Source organism: Lissotriton helveticus, chromosome 10 (assembly GCF_964261635.1).
Source record: "Lissotriton helveticus chromosome 10, aLisHel1.1, whole genome shotgun sequence".
Classification (NCBI taxonomy): Eukaryota; Metazoa; Chordata; class Amphibia; order Caudata; family Salamandridae; genus Lissotriton; species Lissotriton helveticus.
In genome coordinates, this window is record NC_136071.1 from 152,973,319 (window position 1) to 153,000,314 (window position 26,996).

Sequence of the window (26,996 nt, forward strand, 5' to 3'; positions counted from 1 at the left end):
CGAGACCCCAGCGCGCACTGCCTGGCCCGCCGTCCCGCCGGCCCCTCTGCGGCTGGGCTGTATCTTCCGGGGCAGCGGGTGGTCGTCTTCGGTGCAGTAAGGGGCGGTTTCTTGGTGGGCCGTCTTTTTCAGGGTTGGGCTTTAAATTTTTTTTCTTAACCAATGAATAGGCTTTATTGGTAAGTACAGCCACCGAGACCTTCCTGGCGCCGCCCCTAGCCTGTCAATCACTGTAAAACCAGCTTTCCGATTATCACCTCTTTCCCTTTTCGTATTGAAGTTGGTTGGGGACCGCAGCAACACGGGGGCCATCGAATGATTTTCGGGATCTGTTGTCGGGAGGTAAGGCCAGCGAGCGATAATCTCTCGTTTGATTCTGGGGGGTTGGCATTTGGGAAGCTGTCCGGCGAAGGCGGAAAAGACAAGTATGAACAGGCCGACCCGACCACCAAGGAGGGGTCTTCACTAATATAACTACGGAGATGATGCTTCTTCGACTGTTGATCATTCATGTTTTTCTGACTGCTTCGGGGATGACTGAGGACCGCTGAGAGGCGGCGCTGGCTGCTGACAGCTTTGGGTCCTGACCAGTGAGCGAGGGGAGGTGCTTGACAGCTGACCAGTTAAAGCAGGATGGGGGTCTTAGGTGTTGGTCTGCCTGCGTGTATTAGCAAGCCCAGTGTGTTGACTTTGTGAACCAAGGAAGGATTGTATCTTCTACCAGGTGGTTGCTGGATACTTTCTGGCGCTTGAATGACCTGTGTGGAAGGAAGGATCCTGACTGTAGCTGTCTAATCGGAGGGCACTGACCTGTAATGGCAGGGCAAGCGCTGTAACGTGAGTTCTTGAATGCAAGGTTTTACGTGGCCGGCTCCTGACCCGGCATTAATTAACCAGTATTGGCAATGCCAGTATTTCTGCCTTTAAAGGAATGTTGCATGCAGTGCTTTTAAATAGTAATAAAAGAAGGGCATGTACTCACTAAATTGAGCAAGAGGCAGCTAGGAAAACCACATTCATTACTCCTAATGACGGGAAACGGCCTCTACAACGAAGCCGTTTCCACGAAATCATTTACCACGCATGCTTTGCATACCTTTACTACGAAATACGTAGTAAAGGCATGTGTAGTAAATGAAAAAAAAGGGGGGGTTTGTGGGGTCTCCCCCCATAAAAAAAAAAGCGTTGGGATAAAAAGGGGGGCTGGGAGGGTCTCCCCCCCCCCCCAAAAAACAAAACTTACCCGAAGAGCCGAAGTGAAGACGAAGCTGAAGCAATCGACGTCGTTAGAGAGGAAACGGAAAGTAACTTCCGCTTCCCCTCAACGACGTACGAGCGACGTAACCAAAGAAGGAGAGAAGGCGAGTTAAAAGGTAAGGGGCATTTTAGTAAAATAAATATATAAATATATTAAGGGTTAAGGGCAGGGGTAAATATAAGGAGTGGAGGCAGTGGGCATTTAAGGGGAGATTTATAACCTTTATCAAGAGTATGCCCTCACCATGCATACATTTACAACGAAAAACGTAAATGTATGCGTGGTAAAGGAATATTCGAGGTTAAGCGTGGAAAACGAATTCCGTTGTAACGCATGCGTGGTAAAGGCATGCTTTGCAACGGAATTCGTTGTAACGTCATACATTCCTAATGACAGTTGGGGTGGAACACCTACCTGCAGAGTGCAGAGAGCTGCAAGTCTTCACAAAAAGTTTTCATACTGGTGTAGATACATTAACTCAGTGAGACAGTTTGACAATTAACGTTGAGAACTGAACATCCATAGTTTGGTAAAAGTGGTAACGAATACCCCACAACCATATCTGAAACCTTGACTGTGGTGCCCTACATCACTAGGCTCCCGAGGAAGGTCAGCGCAAGCAGAGTACATGTTTAAGAGATTTTTGTACAACCTGTTGTAGATGGAGTAGGAGATTCAGCCCTTTATTCTTCTAGGGCTGATAAATGTTCTTTGATTTGTTTAATTATAAGCAACCTCTTATTAGCATGCTGATTCTTTCTATACAAAATGATATACAGAAAAATATCAACACTCTAAAAATGGATGTGCACATGTACCCAGTTCAGAACTGCTTTTACACCACTGTGATTAGAGCGAAAGACCTTACCGATTTTTGTTTGTATTTTGTAGAACTCTTACTCTTCTCCAAAAAAGCATTTTCCTCTGTTACAGCAAGCCACATCATATAGCGAGTATCTCTACACCACTGTGTATCAAAACAGCAATCTCGTGTTCATTTTTTATACAGCAGTTTTTCTAAAGGTCCTGGAGCTTCACAGTGCGGTTAATGGGCAGTACAGTACCCATATTCTCAATGATGATTTTATAAAATTCTGACAAATGATGGCTGCCTTCTCAGAACTCTAACCAAATGGAAAATGCAAATTTCGGCAGCTGGTGCACAATCCATCGCTATCATACCAACAATAATGGCTATTGCAAATACAGAATAATAATTTGGATTCTCCATATAGCATGAGACATGGCAGGTAAAACTACCTATTTCAAAAGTGCAGTCTGAATGACTGCGCATGTTCTAATTAGAAATATTGACAAGAAGAAAGTAAAATAAAATGTATTACTTTTAGAGGAGTGTGTGTGTTGTGTATGTTTGTGAAGGGTTGCGAAGTTACAGACCTGCAAGGAAATGCATGCAGATGAAGGTGAATGTATGGTGTTGAAAGATGAGGGGTGAGATATGCACAGGGATGCTTATGAGACGGATGTGGTGAGCGATAAGGTGTAAATATCATATCAGAGACTGAAGAGTAAAGTAGTGTGAAGTGAAGAACTAGAGTGATTGAAACACTCCGAAGACTACTGCCAGTTCCACAGGTCTTAGAAATGTTTAGTTCACAGTCTCATATTTTCAGAATTAAAAAAATTTAAATTCTAATCATTAAAAACAAAATCATTGTTACTTATGTATCCTATGCTCCTAGCATGCGTTGGCAAATCAAAAAGTTTGGCTTTTTTAACTGCATGCCAGTCAGTGTGTGATATCTGTATACAATAACAGAAAGCTCACACAGTCACCAAAGTACTGGGCTAGTGGTTGGTTATGGGAAGCACAGGATTTTAGTTTACTTGTTTTAATCCCTGCCCTTAGTTATAAAGGCCATGCCTCTTGTAAAGGATTCAGAGTTCTTCCTAGGCTGCGTTCCATTTAGATACCCCCTATTTTTTCATCTCACTTAAAGCCCTGTTTGAATGTGAGTTGTAGGGCAAGATGCGGACTCTTGCCCTATTTTTTTCAGCATGTTTTGGTAGGATGAATGCACCAACTGTTTTACGTGCTTTATAAACAAATTTTAGTTACATCATATAACCGACACTAAAAGTGATTTGCTCGGGCAACCTGGGAGACAAGGTGGGTCTTGAAGAAGTGAGTCTCGAGAGAGCACGCTAAGGTGTCAATGTGATGTAATTCATTAGAAGGTTTCAGATGTGAGGTGCCCCCAAGAAGGCCTACTTTTTCGTTATTGTTTATTTGCATTTCATAATTTCTAGGCAGAGAAATTATTTGTCCCTAGTTTTAGTTTTGCTTGCAATCTCGAGTTTGTCTTTAAGCTACCTGTGGCAGAAAGCTTTGCGAATGATCCAGAATACTTTGAAACAGTGCATTGATCCAATGTGGAGACATTAGGGAGGAACCAAAACAGGTTGATGTTATCAGACTAGAAACTAAAGTTGGTCTGGTGAGTGAAGTACGACTTTCTACAGAACTGCAGTGGACCTGGGAAGATTTTTGTGATTATTTTGATCCATCCATAAAGGAAAGGATGAGTGACTCTTTTGTGGAAAAAACGTTCTTAACCTTTGCTAAGTGGTTGGATTTGGCAGCATGTATCTGCAGGTTAACAATTTTTTGAATCCAGAGTAAACCCTGGCAATTTGACATAAGTGGATTCTTATGGTGGAGGTTTGCCCATTGCTTATCATTGGCTTTGTGGTTTGTAACTCACATTTGCTTGCTTTCTAATGGCTGACTTTATTAGGTTTGTTTAGGTTGTTCAACTTGAGTTTCTCTTCCAGTGCTCAAATCCTTTTCACAGAATTCTTACACCAGTGCTGGATTTCTGTAAACAGACCTTTAAATCTTCTTTTTATCTTCTCACATTTGCTGTGCATTCAAAGACAGAGGTCAGATGTCGGACTCTATCTTCCAGGGAGCTTGGTGTTTACTTTTCTTTCTCCAACTTCAAAATGAGAGGTTTGATTTGACAATTATGCTTGAGGAAGGCTGTACAATGCTTTTTAGGTCGCTCAACGAGGCATGCTGTATCAGGGTATGCAGTGGAAGCCCCACCCACTCTCCGCCCATATTTATCATTGTCTTGTGTCAGTTTCCTCCTAAATGCTGGCTTCTGGTTCCAAAATAGGCTTGTTAGTCCCGCCTTGTCTCCATTTTGTACTGCCCATGAGGACTGGACCTTTTACTTGGCTAATAACACGGCCTTCATTATAAGGAGGTAAGCACTATTTTGTTTATTGAAAGTGATGGGGACAATGGCGGCCAATTTTCATATACAGCGCTAAGCGCTCTAAGTTGTATGCGCTCGGTTAAAAAAAAAAAGTAAACTTTGAGTGCAGCGCCTGCTTCAGGTTTTTTGTTTTGTTTGCCTCCTTAAAACAAGCATTTGCAATTCAATAGGTCTAGAATTTACGCAAGTTTAAGCTATTGGCATTGTAAATGACAATGCCTTATTTATATTTTAAAAACCAAAACATAAATAAAGGGCATTGTCATTTACAATGCCAATAGCTCAAACTCGCGTAAATGCGAGACCTGTTGCATTGCTAATGCTTGTTTTTCTAGCACACAACACATTCTAAATGTATGTACTTTAACTGTACCAACATTTCAGAATATATCCGAATTAAAAATGCACAAATGAATCACATTTTTGGGTAATTCTGCAGGGTGGTGGAAGCAAATATTTGAATACGAACTAAACAAATCAGTACACTAGGTGATAACATTTCCACACATTGATTGTACGCTGTGTACCTTTATCAGTAAAACTGTATGTCTGAGCAAATATAATGATCATTTCAATTGAAGATGTATTGTCTGTAATGTCAGGGCACTACCACACCATGCATACTGCACTTTACCCAACTCCACACTACGCCACTCAACACTGCACACTACTCTACACCACTCCACTCTACGCCACTTCACTCTATGCCTCTTTACTCTACACCACTCTACTCTATACCAGCGCACTCTATCCCATACTACTCTACTATGCACCATTCTACTCTTCACCACTGCACTCAATGGCATTCTACTCTGCAACATTGCACTCTGTGCCAGTACACTCTATGCCAATGCGCTCTACTCTGTACCACTCCACTCTACCCCAGTGCACTCTATGCTAATCCACTCTGAGCCATTCTAATCTACTCTGCCCCACTCCACTCTATGCCACTGTATTCTACCACGTGCCGCTCCACTCTGCGCCACTCCACTCTGCGCCACTCCACTCTGCGTCACAGCTTTCTTTGCTACTGCACTCTACACCACCCTACTCCAATCTACTCTGCACCACTGCACTCTATGCCACTATAATCTACTCTGCAACACTTTACGCCATTGTATGCTACACCACTGCACTCTACACCCCTATTCTACTCTGCTACACTGCACTCTGTGCCACTGCTCTCTGTGCCACTGTTCTCTGCATCACTCTATGCTACTGCATTCTGCGCCACTCCAGTATACATCACTGCACTCTACAACAGTCTACTCTGCAACACTGGACTCTATGCCACTGCACTGTACTCTGCACTATACTCTCCACTCTACCCCAATACACTGTATACCACTACACTCTACGCCACTACACCCTGCATCACACCATGCCACTGCATCACACCATGCCACTGCACTCTACTCTGTACCACTACACTCTGCTCAACTCCAGACTATGCCACTCTTCTTTGCAACACTGCACTCTCGCCATGGAACTCTACGCCACTCTTCACTGCACTCTACTGTGCACCACTCTACTGTACTGCACTCCACACCAATGAACTACACACCACGACAACCTATGCCACCCCACTCTGCGTCACTTCTCTCTACACCCCTGCAGTCTATGCCAATCCACTCTAAACCACTCTAATCTACACCAGTGCACTCTGACACTGCACTCTACTTTGAAATAGTCTACTCTACGCCACTGCACTCTATGCCATGATTGCACCCTATGCTGCTCTACTCCACTTTGCACCACTCTATGCAACTGCACTTTATGCTGCACCACTCTCCTTTACTCTGAATTACTCTATGCCAGTACCCTCTACACCACTGTACTCTAAACCACTGCACTCTATGCCAATCCACTCAACACCACTTTCATTAGAACCACTGCACTCTTTCACTATACTCTACTCGGCGACACTTACGCCACTGCAGTTTATTCCATTGTATGCTACGTCACTGCACCACTCTATTCTACTCTGCCCCACTACACGCCACCCCACTATACACCACTGCACTTCATGCCACTCTATTCTGTACCACTGTACTCTATGCCACTGTTCTCCTCACCACTCTACGCCACTGCACTCTATGCCAATATACTCTGCCACTGCACTCTGCATCTACTCCACTCTAATCTATTCTCCACCATTGTACTCATGCCACACAACTGTACTCCACTCTACATCACTGCACTCTGTATCACTTTACCCTACACCACTGTACCCTGAACTACTCCACCCCACTTCACTCTGACGCGGAGAAGAACCAAAGCATCCCCTACGCAGCAGTACGGACCCGCCGCATCACCGTTCTTGCATGTAAGGAACTGACGCATCACCTTCCCTGCAACACTTTTGTTGTATAGCGTTACGCGTACAAAGATACATTGAACTCAGTGTCGCATTTTACATCTAAAGAGAATTAAGCTATTTCTACCATTTTTAGAGTACAGTATTGTGGATTTTTGTTGTTTGTGGGCTTGTCTTAAGTCTATATAAAAATACTTATTTTTATACTACATCTTGTGTGGTGTCCATCTGTAGTGTTGTCACTGGATTACTGTATGTGTTCACAAATGCTTTATAAGCTGCCTCTGAGATCAGCCTGCCTGCTCGTGCCAAGCTACCAAGGGGGTGAACAGGGGTTCTTTTAGGAGTGTACCCCTTACCCTGACTAGATGCAAGGGGCCCTATTTGGTCAAAGGTGCCTACCTCTGCCAACTAGAGACCCCCAAATCTAACAGCTCCCAAGAAGTTAAGATCAAAGAGTTATTGTAGGTGTTTAGAGAGTTCTATAAGAATATTTACACCCCTCAGGACACACAGGATAAAACTAGGTGTTGGGAATTGTAAAACCCCTCCCTGTGGCTCCCCGTTTCAGCCCTAGAAAGAGAGCGCCGAAATAAACCTAATACAACCTTTGAGATTGTCACAACAATCTAATAAGTTTGTTTTGGGAAGGCTCCCAGACCCAATGGGTTCCCCATTACTTTTTAGGTCGAGCCCATTGTGGCACCGTGAATGTGCTGCTCGCTTTGCAAGGCATGCAGTATGGAGTGGAAGCTCAGTGGAAGCTCCGCCCATGTTTTTAATTGGCTTGTGTCATTGCCTTTCGTAAATGCTGCCGTCTGATTGATTGAGGCTTGTTAGTCCCTCATTATGGCTTTGTTAGTCCCTCATTATGGCTATGTCATCATTTGTACCCTCCCATGGCTACTGGCCACTTTACTTCGAGTGTTAGACAGTATGGACCTGTACGGTACGTGTTATTTAGACTGTAAGCACTACATTGTCCTGCCTTCTCGCCCACACTCCTGTTGTCTGTGCTTCCCCTAGTTTCCATGATGCAATGCAATAGGTCTTGCGTAAATGCGAGTCCTATTGCATTGCAAATGCTTGCTTTTTAAAACAGCAATGCTGCCTCCGTGCAGTTTAGTAATAATGTATCAATGGTTTATACGGCTTTCAAATACTTTTGAAGTGATTCAACATATTTGACATTTTACGTTTGTCTATATAAAGGTCTTCATGCTTCTTTCTTTGTCATTAGACATTCTCACCCCCCGTTTGTCTGTCTTCGGTATTTCACCTCCTCACACTTCTGTTTCATCACTGTTGTCTGTCCCTATCCCGGCTCCTCAGCCTCTCTTCCCTTTAGTAACCCATTCCAGTCTAACTACAAACTTGAACCGACATCACGTCAGCGGGCGGTGCTGCGGGGTGCAAGCCGCGCGAGCACTACCCCAGGTGTGTCCTTCATGCACAGGATTTTGTACTGGGTCAGCCATTAACCATCTCTTGCAATGAAAGCATGGACAGCGGAAATTGTTCTCAGGCCTTTCCAGAACAAGCGGTGAGTTGTTACCTTCGAATTATCCCTGCTGGATACGGGATTCTATTACAGGACCGGAGGCTTCGGATTATGCTTCTCTTTCTTATATTTGCCACTCACAGCAGCCAATGAAAAACGTTTTGTATGCAAATAAAAACTACATTTCCCATGATGCTTGTACATACATCACATCCTGTATAGCCCCATAAGAGCTGTTGCATCCTGTGTCTCCTCCTCTTTCTTTGCTGCTCACGCAGACAGTTAAGTACTCACAACATTATGCCATGATTAATGTCTTGGTTGACTGACGGATTTTCTTTGAGGTTACTGCCAGTGGTTTTGCGCTCATAGCGCGCTGTATTGAATGCCTTTATCGCATGATGTTGAAATGCTTTTCGCTTATATCGCGCTATGTTTCATGGTTGTGGCGAGATTGTGGTTTATGGGAGCTAGTAGCGCACGTGTTACGTGCAGCCATGTATCTTAACGAACGGCACTCCCTAAGTTCAAGACTGCTTGCAACGCTCTGGATATAACACATTATCTATGTTGTCCTCAATTTACAAAGGGTCCTAGGAGTATGTGTTGATGATTTACGCTACATTTCCATGCTTTCTTGTGTTAGCGCTCGCGGGCGCCTGGGTTGTTTTTACCGCCTAGGAGAGCGGTGCGGCTCCCGCTGGGAGCAGCGTACTCCCTGGACGCTTTTGTTTACCGGTTCGGTCTCCCTGGCCAGGCGTTACGTTCCCCAATGGCCTGCGGGCATTGCTGTGTTCTTGCGGGGGCTGCGTGCGGCGCCCGGGTGTGGCGCCTCCTCCTGCAGTGGAGTCTGTAACCTTATCTGTCGGTCCACTTTTACCGCTGGACTCCGCAGAGCTTCATGGCTCGCTTCGATAAAGGCAGGCGCGCGTCGCCTCCCTGCCACGTCCTGGGACTGTGGGTACGGTGATGTATCCTCTACGCGGGTGGCCCCTTTTTCAGGCGCTCTGTACTCCCGCTGAACAGCACATGCCGCGCTTCCCTGCCGGGGTCTTCAGGTTTCATCAGCTTCGTGTGGATCGGTCTACACGTGGCCTCGGGGCAAGGCTGCTGCCTTTTATCTCCATGGTGCAGAGTTCGATCCCAGGTGCCCCGAGTCATGTCCGATTATCAATAATGTTGTAATTTGTGTTTTCCCACGATTTAAGTTTACTATTCTCCTGGGATATGTTTCACTGTTTATACTGGACGGCAGTGTGCGCTTGGCAGCGTTTTGGTAGCGCTGAGGCAACTTTCAGATGGCTCCTGCGGGAGTGGTGAGGTCGCTCTGCTTATGCCGGCGGGATTAATCCTGATGAGAGGCCTAGGCAGCCGCAAACTGAATCAAACGCTCCTTCTGGAGCTGGAATTCGGCGCTAGAGTGCGCCATGATGAATTGGGTGAATGTGTTTGTGTCTTGATTTGTTGCTCCTAGATTACATTCCAACGATGCTGTTTACACGTTGCGTAAGTTTCCGGTCACTTCCATGGGGTTGTTTGAATTATTGCGCGGTCACGCGCTTTTTCCGCCAAAGGCTTTCCCTAGTAGCCGAGTGCGGTTATGGAGTCATAACGCTCCGGTGTGCGTAACCCATTTGGGCACAATATTGGGCTTAATTTCGGCACATTGGCCTACGCACGTCGCAGGCGTCCCTTGTTTGTTTTGTTTGAGGTCTCAGTGCCTCCTGCTTACCTGAGCAGATTCCTGGTAGCCGCCAGGCTTTAACAATAGGCTGGCCCTCGGAGTGCGCACACGCTCCTTGTATTTTACAAAGACTCCCGACGCCCTCTGGGCTGGTATAATGACTACAGCTTTGCTAAGGAGCCGATGCATTATTCATTTCTCTGTTTTAGTGTGCACAGGGTTGGCTCCCCCTCGACTCCTCCGTTGTACTGTGCCTTGCACTTTCATATATATAGAATACAGATGTCCCTTGAGGATGATGTTGGAATATATGTATGTATATATATATATATATATATATATATATATATATATATATTTCTATATTGGAGGATGACAACTACTGATAGGAGCGCAAGAGCCTCCTGAACTGATTATGTTGACACCCAGGTTCTTCCCGTTCTTGTGTGGTCAACAGGGCCTCATGTATGACGTTACCTAACTCAGGGTGACAGGGCTTGATAGACGCCCATTTCGTTCTGCTACCACAAATCCTTCAGCATGCGTTCGTTTTTGTCTATTTACTTATTATTTTTTTAAGTTGTTAGTTATTGTCTTTATTTCGTATTTCCTCTTTTTCCTAGTCGTCTCAGAAAGGGATTCCCAGATTTGACAGGCTGCAAATCAATGTCGTAGTCAGCCGCGCTCGGTGATAGGCGTCGGTATGACGCCTTTGCGTCGGATCGCCCGAGAGGCGCAAAGCCTTCGTAAGGTTGGACACCAGGACACCAGAGGCCCCTATGGGACAGATTTATTATCGTTGAGTGTATAAAGGGTAGACGTTCTTTGCTTGTGGTCGCATTCACACTAGTGGGTCGGTTCTTTTCCATCGTGTTTCCGCAGTTTCTGGCATATAGCGTTCAGGAGAGAGTCTGGTTCTCTCCTTCCCTACAAGGGCTGTTGTTCCCATGGTGGTACTATTGGTTGATGCGAGGGATAGGCTATCCCTCCTCAGTTCCCTATTACCCTCCGAGTACCGTGTTGTTTTATCTCTCGGGTTAATTGGATACATAGAGATATGGTTGATCTATCTTAGCAGGCCTTGGCCTCACGGTTCCAGGCATCGGATTGATGTGTTGGGATTGCTCGGTTATAACCTTCATGCATTTGGGGCCTTTAGTTTAGGTTTCCAAGTTTATCTCAATTCTATGCGACTCAGTGGTTTTATCCCCACTCTACAATGCGAGGATGACTTTTCGATGGTATCAGTGCGAGAGTTTCCCTTTGGGTGGATGCCTCGGTAGTGGTGTGTTGGGCACCGTCATTCAAACAGTTTTTTCCGACCCCTCCAGTTATTCATAGTGGACTAAGTCCAGGGCTCAGGCCATTTTGCCGACGATTTCATATTTAGATTGTGGAGGTATACCTCCTTAGCCTACATGGCAGTAAAGGTTTGTTCCATCCGGTTTCCTGGTATTTCTGACGTCTGGTCGCATCTTTCATGCAGGGCGGACTCCATTTTGGAATCCCAATGCCCCTTGGGTCGGCGGAGGACGGCTCGTTTTCCTGCCTTTTCTTGCAATTTTCCCCCTTTTCTAATGTAGTAACACTCAGGTAAATCAAGGCAGATGCCTTATGGTTCACCAGAGAGCTACGGCCCGCAGATTCATTGTTGCCGTTTAGTAGGCGCGGGTCCGGGTTGACACATGGCAATGTGGTAAGAACAGTTTTCCTAGGTGTGTGTATTCCGACTTTGCTTTATTACGATCAAGTTTCTGGTATCTACAATACTTTCTTGGTTTTCGAACGCGTTCTTTTCGTATTTCTGGGTCCTTTCATTCCCTACATACGTTTCGGCGATAGAGGGTCGCTTTGTGGATATGTACACCATTTGGCGGCTTTGTGAGGACTGATTTCTCCTGGTGAATTAGTTACCAAATAATATACGGGGACTTCAGTAACGTTCTCCTTATAGCGTCCATTTGGCCGTTTTCCTGCGGCTCTTCTCGGTTCAGGGCAGGGCGCTGAACTTGCGTCGGGTTTTTCTTTCGAATTCTTTTTGGTGGCATAAGTTTTCCAAACGGGACATTAAATATTATCAGGCTATGTTACGAAGCATTCCACCTTCGGGGGTTCCTATGGCGAGGCAAGCCCGCGTTTTACAGGTATAGTATATACTATAAGACATTGCCCTGTCAGCGAGGTCTGAACTGCATGTGGTCAGGGCCTTGTCACGCGACTTCGAGATAATGCACTTTATGGGTGTTTCTTCACATGCCTCATGGCTTACAACGATGATTCTCGGAATTACTATCTGATTTTTTCGACTATATGTTCATATGATTGTTGATGATTATTGTCATTTTCTATGTGAGTACGAGGCTATTACAGCCGATGGTTGAGGGCCTTTGGCCGGAATGGGTGTTAGAACCAATGGTGATACGCAGTTTGCTCAAGTACAATACTTATCATTCTTGTTTGGATAATTCCCATTGTTGTGCAAGTTTTACCTTTTCTGATGGAGTTTCTCAGACTCTATTTATACAGTATATTATGTACCGGTGGGAGATTTAAGACTGTAGTTGTGTTACTAAGCGTTAAACTAGCATAATCCGAAGCCTCCGGTCCTGTAATAGAATCAAAAATTAGCTAGCATTCGCGCCAAGAATTTTCAATTCTATTTAGGACACGGAGGCGAGGATTATCCCACCCGGTTTATTACAGTATTGGTAATAATTACCCACCCGCATGTACTTGATATTCTGTATCAGCAGAAGTTACGGGTTTTTTCCTGTCTCATTCCTTTCAGCTTCGAGTAAAGAAGAAGGAGCAGGTGTTCTTCTGGCTTAAAAGACGTGATCTTTCCAGTTGACGATGGTTCGCCATGTTGAAGGATGTTTATTGAGACTCATATTCCGTGAAAAGGACTGGATTTATTAATGTTTGTTCTCCATGTTGAAGGATGTTTATTGAGACTCATATTCCGTAAAATGGACTGGATTTATTAATGTGTGGGCTGTATATGTTCGAGCAAAGAAAGAGGAGGAGACACAGGATGCAACAGCTCTTATGGGGCTATACAGGATGTGATGTATGTACAAGCATCATGGGAAATGTAGTTTTTATTTGCATACAAAACGTTTTTCATTGGCTGCTGTGAGTGGCAAATATAAGAAAGAGAAGCATAATCCTCGCCTCCGTGTCCTTAATAGAATTGAAAAATCTTGTCGCGAATGCTAGCTAATTTTTGATTCAGTGAGAGCTTGGCACTGTCGTATTAGTAAATATCAGAATTCGTTATAGTAAATATTTGAAATTACGACACGCAGTTTGTTAGCACACCCAGGCTTTCTTGTATTGTCATGCGGACAGTCTTGTATGCCCTTATCGACCCTTCAGTACGGAACCTCCAAATGTTGATTGTGGTCATTGCTATATTTGCTTACGTATCGGACAATAATGTGAAAGTAAATGCAGTTTTAGCCAGATTTTTCCCATTGAAATCCGTTGTGTTGATGACGCAGCAAAAAGTGTACCTTTTTATTGCACAAAGGCGAGAGTACTCTGGAAGACCACAATTCGGAACTGATTATTGGTTGAACACTGTATTTTTAAGAATTTATGTCTAGCTACAGCTTTTCGCATCAGTTTTCAGCGTTAGACCGGGCTTGTTAGAAATAAAAATAATAAATACGAACTTATGTCCAGTTGCTGCTTTTCTCAGCAGTTTTCAGCGTCAGACCTGTCTTGTAAAAAAAAGAATGAATATATATATACATACACACACTGTCTTGCTGTACCTTTATAAACGTTGATCAGGTTGGTTTGTTTCCCAACCCTCTGAACAAAGTTATAATCTACATCGCCTACGTGCACTTCCCAGTCGCTACTATTGAGGTGAATCGCATCTTGTGACTGGAAATAAAATAAGTAGGCGTAGTCGTGCACAGGACCCGCCCACCCTAATGAGCATCGATAATAATAGACCAGACAACTTTTTCCCTGGCTTGATTGAGATGAGGTCCTTGTGGGCTTAGACGTTTTAAAGATTTTTGGGGTCATGTGCCCTTCTCGGAACAACTCAATCTGTTTATCCATTTTAGACTTGCTCATTCCCTCGGCAATCATGGCTGGGCCATTGACAACCCCTTCTTTGGCCAGCCTACATCTGGGCACAACCTTGGAGCAAACAGTCTCTCTCTGAGAACCAGAGAAGCAGAAAGGCTAGTGATCTGAGCAAGCCTGCTGCATGTGGTGCAGTAGACTGGTGCTTACCGGACTTTAAATATACTAAATACGCCAGGGAGGATGGTTCGCCAAGGTGTTTCGAAAACTTTTTAGTTGAGGGAACTGCTGGGCCTTTATAGCCTCAAAAGCATAACCACCATAGTACTTCTTGGCACTGGAGGGACAACTTTCTGTACAGCTGTTCTGTAGAATGCGGTCTGTCACTGAGAAGGTAGCCAGTTGTGGAGTGGGCACTGTATGCTACAGTGGGCAGAAGAACAAGCATTTGAAAATGCAATAGGTCTAGCATTTGCGAGAGTTTAAGCTCTTAGTGTTGTAAGTGGCAATGCCTTTTATTTATGTTTTAAAACATAAATAAAAGGCATTGTCATTTACAATGCCAATAGTTCAAATTTGTGTGAATGCGGGACAGATTGCATTGCAAATGCAGGTTTATAAGACAATTACACATGTGGTCATAAATCATCCTAAAAATACTGTGGATCATTTTGTACTCCGTTAAAAAGTGTCTGGAACGGCCTCAGAGGCCACGATTGTTGTTCTTCCCAAAGAGGGTAAGGACCACTCTGATCAGAATGCCTTTCGCCCCAAATCATTATTCAACATGGAAGCAAAAATCTATGCTAAAATTCTTGCCAAAAGATTGGAGCCATCCATCCCCCAGTTGATCCATAACTCTCAAACTGGGTTTGTTAATGGAAGACTCGCTAGCAATAACATACGCATAATGTTCCATATAATTGAAAAAGCCTACTATTCTTCGCCGCCATCAGCCATGATTGCGCTGACGCTGAAAAGGCTTTCAACCAAGTTTCCTGATCTTTTCTCCATGCATTTCTTGATTCTCATCACCGTGGCAATGCATTCATCAACTTGGTTATGGCCTTATATGCTAACCCCAAAGCTAATAACAGAATCAACTGTGCCACCTCTACCTCCTTTAACATACAGGGTTGCCCTGTCTCTCCTTTGTTATTTTTACTCACCATTGATCCCTTACTTACACTTCTCAATTAATCACAAGTATCTCCAATTTGGCTCCAGAGCATATAAAACCGCAGCATGATGTCTCATTTTTACCAAAGATATTGAGAATGCAAATCCTAGCACCACCCACGTTTTTCAGAGGTTTTCTCACAGATCCAGATACACCTTAAGTAAGGATAAGACTGAAGACTTCCCTCTGACTCCTTTATGCTTCTCCTCACATTTAGGCCACTCTGGTCTTAAAGGCAGCCCAAACGTCTCAAATATCTTGGGATTTGGTTCTGCAAAGACGTAGCTGAAACACTATGGTATAATGAATCCCAGACTATTTCCAAAGTTAAACACCTGCTTTCTTCCTGATCGCCTAAATTCATTACATGGTGAGGTAGACTTCAAACACTCAAGATGATGAGAACGCTCATTGCGAATTTTGTATCTGCTATGTTGCCAGTGAAGCTGTCTTCTTTCTTCAGGATATTGACAGATTAACCTCTACGTTTTTATGGAGAGGTAAAGAGTGAATATTTCATCTAAAGCCCTCAAAGAGTTTTGATTTAGGGGGCTGCAATCTCCCTTTATTGAAGCCTTTATCAGTCAGCCTTCCTAGCGAAGCAGGGAGCTCTCTGGTTCACCATCAACTCCCTGTACTCCCCAAGATGAGTGGAGATAGAACATGCCCTTTGCGCTCCATTTAACCTATTCGCCATAGTCCCAATGCCAACGTTTAAATTACCACAGTCTGAGATATTCAAAGATTATGGCGACTGCTCTAAAATCTCTTGGATAAACACATGTCGGTATCCTTACACAACTCTATGCTAGCTTCTTTATGGTACAATACTAAAATAAAGGCTGGTTTTGCAGTATAAATTCTCCACACATGGCCCTCCAAGGGCATTAAACAAATTAAAGATGTATTTGACGATAACAATAGCCCACTGCCTTTCTCACGTCTAGCACTATTATATGATCTGCCTAACTTATACTTTTATAGTTAAACTCAGATGTGCCGAACATCTGACCCTTCCTGTTTGTTTGACTACTTGACTTCATGCAGGCCACTCTGCCTCCAAAATTTACGAAACACTCTCCAATCCTCTTCTACCTCAACTGTTACTGTATGTAAAATGGGCTCAACACTTTGACTTAGAGGTATCTCAGAAGAAAACCTCTCAGAATATTAGCAAGCCTTCCTTGAGCAATAAAATAACTCCCTCTCTCCTCCAATCAAAATTATTTACTCTGAACTTATTACACTGGAACCCAGCTCGTTTGCATAAACTAAGCTTAACGGGAGACTGACTCTTGCTGAAATTGCAACAAGGACACTGGCTCATACCAACATAATCTTTTCCAGTGTCCACTCCTTGCTCATTATTGGGACTAAATTCAGACCCATCTCTCAGCTATTTTTAACATTCGGGTCTCCTTAGATTTTTCAATGGTGGCTTTAGTTCCTGGGACTTCGAAGACCAAGTTGAACTTTCAAAGCATTGACGTGGCACTTCTTGACCTACTGTTGATCGCTGTGAAGGTCATCTTGTCTGAGTGGAAATCTTCAACCATATTTCTTTTCACACATGGTTGGCCTGGGTCACTGTTTTGAGAGTAGCGTATGGTTCACATTACAACTGTCTCATATCCCCCAGATCTCGTCTTCTGTCTGGCGCTTTACTTGATAAGTTCAATAATTTGGAGAAAATCAAACAAATTTGCACATATCCCCACAGAAATTTGGATCCTAGAGCCTGACCCACACCTGATCTAGGATATCCCATTTTCCTTCTTTCTCCCTTTCCCCCTTAATCCCTTTTGTATTGCCCAGACCTTTCCCTGGTTACATTATCTTCTTTGCCCTGCGATTTTCTCTTACACTCAAGATGCATAAGACACATTCCTTGCTCTCCTACTCCAGGGGGTTCTTATCTCAGAAAGGGTTAATAATCATTTATTACACTAAATGTAGTCCCATTACCAGTATGTTTGTATCTTGTATCTTAAGAATGTCTGACTTCCACGTCGTTCTTGTATGTACTCCTCCTAATACTTAGATCTTATGTTACACCTGCATCATACCTCACATGGTTTCTGTAATAATTGACTGGTTATGTGTTGTATTAAAATGCTAATAAAATATTTGGAACAAAAAAAAAGTGATAGCTATAATATGGTGTGAAATCACTTCTCTGAGGTAGTGAATATGCTAATTCGTCTCCCCCACAGATTTATTTAAGCAGGTTTGCTATAATTTTCAGAAAATATTATTTATCAGGGCTTTAAGGGGGACGGGTCCTGTTAGGTCTTACACCAGGCAGTAATTAAAAACCGACTTTGAAATACGTCTCTATCAAGCTCTTTATTCCTGTTCCTAACTGTACTAGCAAAAACAGTGTTAGATTTCCCAACAACTTGTTTCTTGTATCGTGCATACTGTGAACTGTGTTGCTTCCAGGTGTCTGAGTGATCAATCAATCAATCAAAACATTTATATAGCGCACTACTCACCCGGAGGGTCTCAAGGCGCTGGGGGGAGGGGGTCTGCTACTGCTCGAACAGCCAGGTCTTGAGCTGCTTCCTGAAGGCGAGGTGGTCCTGGGTCAGGCGGAGGTGGGTCGGGAGGGAGTTCCAAGTCTTGGCGGCCAGGTAGGAGAAGGACCTTCCTCCTGTGGTGGCTCTTCGGATTCGGGGGACGATGGCGAGGGCGTGGCTGGCCGATCGAAGCTGGCGTTTGGGAGCGTAGAAGTTGAGGCGGCTGTTGAGGTATCCTGGGCCTTGGTTGTGCAGGGCTTTGTGTGCGTGGGTGAGGAGCCGGAAGGTGATTCTCTTGTTGACCGGGAGCCAGTGTAGGTCTCTCAGGTGTCCGGAGATGTGGCTGCGGCGGGGGATGTCCAGGATGAGTCGTGCTGAGGTGTTCTGGATCCGCTGGAGTCTCTTCTGGAGTTTTGCGGTGGTTCCGGCGTAGAGGGAGTTGCCGTAGTCCAGACGGCTGGTGACGAGGGCCTGGGTGACCGTCTTCCTGGTCTCGGAGGGGATCCATCGGAAGATCTTGCGTAGCATGCGTAGGATGTTGAAGCACGACGAGGAGACGGCGTTGACTTGTCTGGTCATGGAGAGGGAGGAGTCCAGGATGAAGCCCAGGTTGCGTGCGTGGTCTGTTGGTTTGGGTGCGCTGCCCAGGGCGGGGGGCCACCAGGAGTCGTCCCAGGCGGAGGGTGAGGATCCTAGGATGAGGACTTCCGTCTTGTCCGAGTTCAGTTTCAGGCGGCTGTTCGACATCCATTTGGCTACTTCTGTCATCCCTTCGTGCAGGTTGGCTCTGGCGGTGGTGGGGTCGTTGGTGAGGGAGAGGATCAGCTGGGTGTCGTCGGAATAGGAGATGATGTTGAGGTTGTGCTGGCGTGCGATGGCTGCGAGGGGGCTCATGTAGACGTTGAAGAGTGTTGGGCTGAGCGAGGAGCCTTGAGGAATGCCGCAGATGACTTCGGTGGCCTCCGATCTGAACGGGGGGAGGCGGACTCTGTGTCCTTCCGGCGAGGAAGGAGATGATCCACTCCAGTGCCTTCTCCTGGATTCCGACGTTGCTGAGGCGCTGTACTAGGGTACGGTGGCAGACAGTGTTGAATGCCGCGGAGAGGTCCAGGAGGATGAGGGCCGCTGTTTCTCCGTTGTCGAGCATGGCTCGGATGTCATCGGTAGCTGCGATCAGGGCGGTCTCGGTGCTGTGGTTGGCCCGGAAGCCAGACTGCGAGAGGTCGAGGGAGCCGTTCGTCTCGAGGAAGGCGGCCAGTTGCTTGTTGACGGTCTTCTCGATGACTTTTGCCGGGAACGGGAGCAGTGAGATGGGGCGGTAGTTCTTGAGGTCGGTGGGGTCGGCTGATGGTTTTTTGAGAAGAGCGCTGAGTTCGGCGTGCTTCCAGCTCTCCGGGAAGGTGGCGAAGTCGAAGGAGGTGTTGATGATGTCCCGCAGGTGGGGTGCGATGACAGCGTCGGCCTTGTTGAAGACGTGGTGAGGGCAGGGGTCTGTCGGGGATCCGGAGTGGATGGAGTTCATCGTGCGGATGGTGTCTTCGGTGCTGATCGGGGTCCAGGCGCGGAGGGTGGTGGTGGGGGGCGGTGGTTCGGTCGTGGCGTACGTCGGTTGAGTGCTGAAGCTGTTGTGGATGTCCGCGATCTTGTTGTGGAAGTAGGAGGCGAGGGAGTTGCAGAGGTCTTGCGAAGGGGTGATGTCGTTGTTACTGGCGTTGGGGTTGGAGAGCTCTTTCACGATGTTGAAGAGTTCCTTGCTGTTGTGTGCGTTGTTGTCCAGTCGTTCCTTGAATGCAGTTTTCATGGTGGCGCGGATCAGATGGTGGTGTTTTCGGGTGGCGAGCTTTAGGGTAGTCATGTTGTCCGGTGTTGGGTCTCTGCGCCAGGATTTCTCGAGTGCTCTGCAGTTCTTCTTGGAGCTCTTGAGTTCGTCGTTGAACCATGGGGCTTTCTTGCTTCCGGGTCTGCTCGGCGGGGTCTTCAGAGGTGCGAGGTCGTCGGCGCAGTCGCTGATCCATTTCGTGAGGTAGGTGGCCGCTTGGCTGGGGTTCGTTGTGCTGGTGGGAGGGTTCTTGCTCAGGGATGTAGCGAGCTGGTCTGCAGTGATCTTGTTCCAGCTTCTGCGGGGAACCTGTTGCTGGTGATGGTGGAGCGTGGTCCTTCTGAAGCTGAAGTGGACGCAGCTGTGGTCCGTCCAGTGGAGTCCGGTGGCGTGGCTGAAGGTGATGTCCTTGCTGGATGAGAAGACGGAGTCGAGTGTGTGTCCGGCGTAGTGGGTGGGGGAGGTCACCAGTTGCTTGAGTCCGAGGTTTGCGAGGTTGTCCAGCAGGGTGGTGGTGTTGCGGTCGTTGTTGCTCTCCAGGTGGAAGTTGAGGTCCCCGAGGAGGATGTAGTCAGCGGAGGGGAGGGCATGCGGGCTGATGAAGTCGGCGATGTCCTCGCTGAATTGTGTGCGTGGTCCCGGGGGTCTGTAGATGAGGGTGCCTCTGAGGGTGGTCTTGGGGTTGATGTGGATCTGGAAGTGCAGGTGTTCGGTGGGTGCGAGGGTGTCGTCGGCGTTGGTCGTGATGCGGATGGTGTTCCTGTGGATGATGGCGATGCCTCCTCCTGTCTGGTTGACGCGGTCCCTCCGGATGATCTTGTAGCCGTCCGGAATGGCGATGGCGATGTCGGGCGCTGAGGAGGCGTTCATCCAGGTTTCCGTGAGGAAGGCGACGTTTGGGGCTGTGGTGTCGAGCAGGTTCCAGAGCTCGACGGCGTGTCTGTGGACGGAGCGGGTGTTGAGCAGGATGCACTTCAGGTGGGTGCTGCTGGAGTTCGGCTTGGTGGGTGCTGGTGTAGCGTGGGTCCGGTTGCAGGTGAACTTGCAGGAGTGGCAGCTGAAGGGTCCGTGGGTGCACCTCGGGGTGGCTCGGTAGCAACCCGGTGTTCGGCCGGCGTTGAGTGCGTAGAGGTCGGCAGCGGTGTAGGTCCGGCGGGAGGGCTGGAGTCTGCGGGGGCCAGGGGTCCTGGCACTGGGCGCGGGCCAGGCGCGGACGGGCGCAGACGGGCTTACCTTTGGCGCACCTTCGGCGCTCAGTCGGTGCTCCCGCTGCGCGCGTCCGCTGCGCGGTCGCTCTGGGGGCGTCATAAATCTGGAGCCGGGAGGGCGGGTCAGCTGGGAGGCGGGAGCGGGTCGTCCAATGGCCTGGTGGTGGGCGGGGCCGCAGGGAGGCAGCGGCGGGAAATCTGCACAGCCGGGCGGCTCAGCGGCGGCTGGGTCGCTCGGTACAGCGGTGGCAGCAGGCAGAAAGGTGGCGGCAGTAGGAGGGGTGACCCGGCCTAGTTAAAGGCACATTGGTCACTCAGTGAGTTCAGGTTGTGGGTGAGTTTTGATGAAGTCGCACAATTGAGAGTCCTGAAGATGATACAGAAAGCATTGTGAATTTCTCACAGTGCCTGCACATGTGCCGTAAAGGTGTGCAAACCACATGCACGTCCAATTGTTGGCCTCTCTGCAGAGGGTGATGGTTGCGTATATGCCAATTGTAATTGTGAGAACGTATGAACTATGAGTATTCGTCTTTACAGAGGGTTTCAGAAAATGTGAGGCAAACAAAAGTGTATAACCAAACGAGTGAGAGACTGCAGATGAAGGTGGTTTGAAGAGAAAGTTTTTGTTTATTTCTTTATTTTAGCAGTGTCTGAGGCAATGACTCTACAGCTTCGACAGACTTTTACCAAAGCTCAATTCATGGTCTTTTATTTTCATAATGAAAGCATTTTCATTTCTTATTATTCACAATAAAATCCCTGTTGTCATTCATTCATTATGTATTTGATACAGCTAACAGCCGCTATCAAAGTCAATAGGTCTGGCTTGGTTTAAGCAGGGTATGGTGGTGGTTGTGTGACATGTTTGGGTGCAATAGCAGAAAACTCAAAAGAGCAGCACCCAATACTGGTCAGGGGCTGACTGTGTGAAGCACAGGATTTCAGATTAAATGTTTTAAACTACGCCCTCAAATACGTAATATATCTAATATATAGGCCACAACAGTTGAAAAGAATTTCTAGTTACACCTTTTGGCCTAGTCCCTTTTAGAGCCCCCCCCCCCCCTTTTGTTTTTTAATCCCACATAATCAGTTGCGCCTTTAGAAGTGAATTTTATGAGGGGCCCAGTTTGGGCCACAGATAAACTGGTGGGGACACTTACAATGGATATATATATATATATATATATATATAATTATTATTATTATTATTTTTTTTTTTTTTTTGTCGGGGGTGCTGGGGGGTTTGGAAATAAAATATTTGCAAGATCACGACATCGGTGTGCTGGCCGTTTCTTTCTGGACACTATTGTTTGGGAGCGTGTGACGATATATATATATATATATATATACACCAATCTCCTTCCTGCACGGACAGAGCAGAGGCCACACAGGGGAACGAAGGAAAACACTTTTATTCTCGGCAGGCAAATGCATTTCGGCCAGACGGCCTTCCTCAGTGCCTAGCAATATAAACAGGAGGCTTGCACAGTCACGTTCTTTAAATAGTCCTACCATGTAGTGATAGGACCGCTGCAGCTCCGCCCCCACCAGGTGTGTCTGATCACTACTCCAAATGGTACACTTAGGGAGTGAACTGCTGGTACCAGAATGCAGTAGGCGTTCAGGTAACGAAAGATGGGGGCAGTAATAAAGCCATAGTGAGTTTGCTGCAAGCAAAGTATCCAAAGGTGCTGTGTAAAACCAATGTCCTGCTGCTGCATTTATATATATATATATATATATATATATATATATATTGCTTAAAATGTTTGACTCTGTGAGAGTGTGTGTGTGTGTGTATACACACATACATGCATATACATACAGGCTCGGATGTAAAGAGTTTCAGCAAACACTGCATTGCAATAAAAGGTAGGTAGACAAATTATTGTTCTTGGTGCAGCCGTTTTTTTCTGTGTAATCTCGATTCGGCAACTGTGGGGGGAGGGGGGCGGCGGGGAGCAGGACAAATAGAGCTGGCACATGGCTCCCGCTCTAGGGACTTCATGCTCTGTTTATGACTGTGTATAAGGAAACGGGGGGCGGCAAGTATGAACTCTGCTGTGTTCGTGCGCATTTGGGTAAAGGGTGTGGCGTTAGGTCCAGAGCGCCCTCCTTTCGAAAAGGGAAACTGGTTCTAGTCTCGGCGTTGATTCAACGTCCTGTGATTTTGTGCAATCAGTCCCCGCGCCTAAAAATAAATACATTAAAAAAATGAACGTGTGTTTGTGTAATGTCATTAATATAACTCGCTCCAATAGCTTCGGGTCGAGTTTGCGCTCTATTAACACTGCAAATAATAAATACATTTGGGGGGGGAAGCGCCAGAAAAAGAGGGACAGGTTTTACTGCTCCGCTTTCCCTCACGAGGGTCACGCAAACGCAAGTGCGACACTTTGCGGGTCTCGTTGAAGCAATTCAGGAAGTGTCAGTGTCGTAGCAACTTGTTGACCTTTAGCGCAGGTTGAACGGATGGATTCTGTTTCGGTACCCCTCCCTCGCGCCTCGTTATCCTATGTTTGTTTCTTTAGGTAGATGATGTAAGTGCTTCTATCTCTCCCCGGGGGGTGCTGCACGGTCTCGTGACGGATCGAGCGCTCACTCTCGGTGTTTAGCAACCAAGCAAGGGTTGCATCTCCACGTATGCTGCCGCGTCATGCCATAGACTAGAGATGACAGGCCAGAGAGTGCCGTCTGCCAGACGGCCGACCGTCGAAGTCCGCTTGAGGACGCTCTGCATTGCTTAAGAAAAATTCAAAAAGGCGCCAAGATGAAGTGGTGGTTTGGAACTGAAGGTATCCTGTCAGTGATATTTCATATTACTAACTTGAATGTGTGGAGACCGGTTCGTGTCGTGTGGGGTGCATCTTATTAATATACATTATGTGGAAGTTTTACAGAATAAATATGTACATTTGAAGAATATGCTGTGGATCTGCGATTTGCATGTTCTCACCTCCACCCTCCGGAATGTAAGCTTGGGGCAATTGCATAACTGGAACTAGTGCCCTAAGGTAACTATAACTCGCGCCCCCACCATGCACAGTTTTCTCATCAATAACTTTATTGCAAATGTTGCAATGATATTATCATGTGATGTAATATGTGGGATGATTAGAAGTGCCTGGTTAGGGCATGAGTTATAGTTACCTTAGAGCACTTAACTATTGAATTTCTATGTTTTTGTGTCTGTAAATTCTGCACCCAACGACAGCGTCCCTGTAACTTTAAAAAGTAATTTTTTTTGGTGAATTTCTATGGTCTAAAAAAAATTCTATTTCCCAATTATAACGTCCCTGTAACCTTTGGGTTTTGCAGTGAATTTCTATGTTTTTAAAAAAACTCTGCAGGGGGTTGGCTGCAGAGCCTGTCCTGCTGCCCAGCCCTGCATCCAACTCCCGCATGCACCAAACCCACGCTGCGTATGGCCTTTGGCCAGGCGCAGCGGGGCATTGGCTGCAAGGCCTAGCCTTCAACCAAGCCCTGCATCCAAACCTCGCATGCAGCCAACCCCATGTAAATGATGAGGGGGCATGCAGCTCCCCTCACCAGGTCAATTTCTTCTCCATGGCCTATATTTTCCAGGGTCTGCCCTTGTTAGGAAGGGAGAGGGGGGCACACAGCTCCTCTCCCTGAGCCAATATTGGCCCTGGGTACGCCATCCCCCAGAGCCTCCCCCCCCCCCCCCCTCCAGTAAATGGTGGGTGCCCTGGAGCCTACTCTGGGCACCCACTGCTTATCAAAAAGGGGTGGGATATTTAGCCCCCCACCTAGGGCCTTTATTGGCCTCTGGGACCCCACCCCGGGGCTTTTTTAATTAGTAATTGGGGAGGAGAGCCATGCGGCCCTGCTCTAAGGACTGATTTTGACCCCAGGACCCTATTACCCGGGCCCGGCCTTATTATGAAGGGGAAAAAGACATTCAGGCCCCCCTCCTTGGGCCAAAAATGGCCCTGGGCACCGCATTCCCCGGGGCTGCCCAGTAAATGGGGTGACTTGCAACCCAACCAGGGCACCTACTGCATGTTTTTGGGGGGCTGCAAGGGGAGCCCCATTGCCCTTGCCGCCCAAGCTAGCTCACTGCCTCCAGCGGGAGCCGGCATTGCTCTCACCCACAGGGAGCAGTTAGAAATGCTATTCCCTGCTGGCGGGGGCATTTTTCTCACCCACTGAGAGCGAACTTAATGTTTGCTTTAACTTGACGGAAATTGCTCCTGCCAAGTGAGAGCCAACACAGACCACCCGGGACACCGCTGGAGCTAGCTCTGGCGTATGGGGGTCCCCAGGGCCATTAATGGCTATGTGAGAGGGGGGCGCACAGGTTCCCCTCCGGTTCATGTGTCTTAAATCTCCCGGGAGGGGAGCCGCACTGCCCCCCTGCCTGTTTTCATATGCGGCTGTGCCCTGGGGTCCCCAGGCCTTAATTGGCCTGAGGAGGGGGGCCATATGCGTTCCTTTCCCCCTCAGCTATAAATAAAATTCCCCCGGGCACTGGCCCACCCAGTGGTCAAAAAAAGCCAGCATGGGTAACCGTGCTTTTTTTTTTTATAAAAAATTTCTGGCGGATCTTCCCCTTATTCTCAGGGAAAAAAATAAATTACAAAATGTTTTTGGCCACCGGCAGGTTCAGGGTATTCCACCCCCTTTTTCGTGTATTGTTTTCGGGACTCTGGCTGAGGCCCCAGCCCCAAGATGGCTGCCACCACTTCCTGGTTGAAGTGGTGGCAGCCAGTCAGATCTCACTGTGAAATCTGCCGAATCCGCGGATGGTCTGTGTCCCAAGATAACTATAATTCTGTAGTAGGGGATCTCTGTGTATAGTCATAATCTAGTTAATAGTCCCGCCCATGTGCGTGGACCCCGGAGCAATCAAAAATAATCTCTTAAAGTGTCGAAAAATGCAGAACTGCACAGACACTTAAGAGAGAATTAAAGACAGATAATGCAGCCTATATCCACAGGCTACACTGTCCAGTATTTCAACTAGAAATTCCACTAAAAATCCACAAACAGCAAAGCCTGTCCAGATTTCCCTTGCTTTAACAGCAAAATCCCTCTGGAATGATAGAGAGGAAGACATGGACAGACAAGCCCCATAGGCTGCCATTATGTGGCTCAGAACAGGATACTGTGCCTTTAAGAGAACTTTCCAGAACTTCACAGTATCCCAGTGTAGGAAGGTAGATCCCTGACTATGGTTGCCCCCAACTTTTTGCCTGGTGTTTTGCTGGTTTTCTGACTTAGTTGACCTGGGGCCCTGCTATTCAGGATCCCAGGCCCACTGCTCTCTCTGTTAAAATGGATTCCATGTACCCTAGGTACATATCTAATTGGATACTGAGTCACCTTATCAGCCCCTGTACAGTGTACCTTAGGTACCCAGGGCATAGGTGCGCACAGGGCCTACCAGAGGCTGCAGCGTGTATTATGCCACCCCTGGATGGCCATCCAAAACAGACACAACTGGCTGCTTGACAGCTGGGGCAAGGTGGTGTAATCACCCTTTGCTTTAGATATAGTATACCTATATCTAAACCTAAAATGGGCACACAGATCTCCTATCAGTCACTCCTATGGCAGGCCTTAACAATCCTGGAGGCAGAGTGCTTGGAATCGTGTGAGATAGTGCTCTGGCATGAGCTGAGCCTGTCTGCGGCCTTCGGGATCTATCCCTTAGCCGTTTCCATGATAGGGTCAGACCATATACTCTTAAGTGCCTTATAATCCTCGCGGTTATGGTAACTTTGGTCTGACATTGTCTAAACATGTCGTGTAAGGTGTCATGCGCTTTGGAATACTACCCCCTCGCCAGTTCTGGCGACGGGGGTAGCATTCCACCCCTCTAGAGGGAGAAGACATGTTGGTAGCTGTAACCCCGGTTAAAGTTGAACACAGCCTCAGCTCCACAAAATGGATGCTGCCACCGAGACACAAGTCTGCCCTCCTGCTGCTGGGAGTCCTTGCAGCAAGGGAGGCCTGGACAAAGGGTTTCCTGTCAGGGGCGGTGCCAGCACCATCCCAGACAGGATTTTGTGTATCCCAGGTAGGCAGGGCTGAAAGGAAGGTGACTGCAAGTGGCACCCCGGTGCTCACTGTGCATATGCCGGCTCAAACCAGTTCCAGGGGCACACCAGCCCCTGAGCTGGGGAGAGACCGGACAAAGGAGAGGGGTGTAACCACCCCCCTCCTGGTCCCACCCATGGGCAGGACCTAGT

At 47.0% G+C, this 26,996-nt stretch overlaps 1 protein-coding gene across 2 annotated transcripts in view; it reads left to right on the forward strand.

Moving 5' to 3' along the window:
- Window positions 1–216: 216 nt before the first annotated feature.
- The window catches only part of CHST12 (carbohydrate sulfotransferase 12), a 117,720-nt gene continuing 90,940 nt past the window's right edge, over window positions 217–26,996 (forward strand). Inside the window, exon 1 of one of the 2 annotated variants that reach the window (XM_078664987.1) lies at window positions 217–342. The gene's annotated coding sequence lies outside the window, so the exon portion shown is untranslated. Of the gene's footprint in view, window positions 343–705; window positions 838–26,996 lie in introns of those variants that run through there. The other variant, XM_078664988.1, reaches the window with a different exon arrangement.